This window comes from Dermacentor andersoni, chromosome 8 (genome assembly GCF_023375885.2).
Source record: "Dermacentor andersoni chromosome 8, qqDerAnde1_hic_scaffold, whole genome shotgun sequence".
NCBI classification, from domain to species: domain Eukaryota; kingdom Metazoa; phylum Arthropoda; class Arachnida; order Ixodida; family Ixodidae; genus Dermacentor; species Dermacentor andersoni.
The window spans coordinates 70,813,047-70,815,477 of NC_092821.1; positions in this window are offsets into that span (position 1 = coordinate 70,813,047).

Sequence of the window (2,431 nt, forward strand, 5' to 3'; positions counted from 1 at the left end):
GTACGGCAACGATCTGTTAGCAATTGACGCGGAGCACCATGAATCAAAATGATATCATGCAGGAGGAAGTCCGCAACATCAGTTGCTCAACTGGTCGGAAGAGCGCGGGTTACGGCGTAGCGGGTCGCGTAGTCCACCGCAACTGCAACGCACTTTCTCCCTGATGTAGATTCCGGAAATGGGCCGAGAAGGTCTAAGCCAACACGATGGAAGTGCTCGGCAGGGATGTCGAGCGGCTGCAGGTAACCAGCGCGGAGCTGGGAAGGCTTCTTGCGTCATTGGCAAAGTTCACAAGCGGCGACGTAGCGTCGTACGGAACGGGCAAGGCCCGGCCAGAAAAAATGGCGACGTACACGGTCATAGGTTCGAGATACGTCGAGGTGTCCTGCCATTGGTGCGTCGTGAAGCTCTTCTAGAACCGTTGAGCGGAGGTGTTTAGGTATGACAAGTAGGAACTCAGAGCCGTCCGGATGAAGGTTACGACGGTACAGAGCCTCGTCGCGGAGGACGAAGAGGCGTAGAATGGCATCAGCCGGAGAGTGTTCAAAACGGTCGATGAGTGCTCTGATGTAGGCGTTACGACATTGCTCGTCGGCGAAATGAAGCAGCTGCGATACAGAGAGTACGCAAGCAACAGTGGTAATATTGGAGAAGTCAGGGTCGTCAACAGGGTAGCGCGAGAAGCTGTCAGCGTCTTGGTGCAGGCGGCCAGACTTGTAGACCACGGAATATAAAAATTCTTGCAGTCTCAAAGCCCATCGACCAAGCCGGCCTCTAGGATGTTTAAGCGATGAGAGCCAGCAGAGAGCATGATGGTCAGTGACTACGGAAAAAGGGCGACCGTAAAGGTAAGGACGGAACTTCGCTACCGCCCAGACTACAGCAAGGCATTCTCGTTCTGTAATGGAATAGCTGCGCGCCGATGGTGTGAGGAGGTGGCTCGCATAAGCAATAAAGCGATCCTGGCCACGCTAACGCTGGGCTAAGACGGCACCTACGCCAAGACCGCTGGCATCTAGAAGTGGGCGAGAATGGTTGATGAGGACAGAAGAGTGACGAGACGAGAGAAGGCGGCGGCTTCTGGAGTATCCCACGAGAATTGTACGCCTTTCTTCAAAATATTAGTGAAGGGTCTAGCAATTGCGGCAAAATCTTGAACAAAACGATGAAAGTACGAGCATAGCCCTACAAAACTTCGAACGTCTGCAGCTATCTTTGGAACCGGAAAGTCTTGGACAGCGCGAGTTTGGCGGGATCAGGCTGTACTACGTAAGCGTCAACGAGGTGGCCGAGAACAGTAATTTGGCGGCGGCCGAAACGACATTTGGACGAGTTAAGTTGCAGCTTCGCCTTTCGAAATACATCAAGTACAGCTGTTAGACGCTCAAGGTGAGTGTCGAACCTGGGCGATAAGACGATGACGTCGTCGAGGTAGCAGAGACATGTGGACCATATTAAACCTCGAAGCAAGGAGTCCATCATACGCTCAAAGGTGGCAGGGGCATTGCATAATGCAAATGGCATTACTTTATATTGGTATAAGTTCAATGATGTTTTTATCTAGCATTTTGTTGACTTCGTTTTGAATTACCCGGCGTTCCGACGCAGCAACTCGATACGGTCGACGGTGAATAGGAGTAGCATCGCTAGTAAGAATCCGATGCTTGACCGCGAGCGTCTGGCCTAAAGGGCGATCGTCGAACTCGAAAATATCGCGGTATGACGATAATACTTGGTAAAGGTATTTAGCCTGCGCAGAAGACAGGTCCGTCGCAACCATTTTCTGTATCTTGGGATCTGCGGCCGAGGCTGGCAGGATGGGCCTGTTAAGCTCGCAAGAAGCATCGGTCGATAAACTTGCCACGTGATGTTCGCCGAGACAATCAACGTTGGCAAGGCAAATACCTCGCGGTATAATTTGCGTAGGCAATCCAAAGTTAACGATAGGCATGAAAGTGCGGTTCGCAGTAATAGTAAGTATACTGTGAGGCACGGTAACGTCATACTGTAGTGGAATGTCGGGCAGAGGAGTGACGAGGTACTCGCCATCAGGGACTGGTGGGGAAGACAAGAGCTCAATATAGGCTATTGATTTTGACGGCAGGTGAATAAAGGCGGTGGGGCGTAGGCGACACTGGGGTGCGTCTGAAGGTTCTGCTAGAATCGGCATATCCGCCGTGGTTGCTCAGTGGCAGAAAGAAAGAATTCTCGTACAACGGTGTTCCCTAAGTTGTATCGCCATTGTTTTCTGGCGACAAAGTTCTTCATGCTACAAAATAACTTTTTCATCCAATTTCAACTCGTGCATCAGATCATCAAAACAGATTTTCCGCTGACGTTCTCGATCATAAATAATTACAAGGTTCGTGACGTTTCAGGTAACGTCTTGTATTTAGAAGCCATTTTCTATAAATTACCTATACTTACGGCT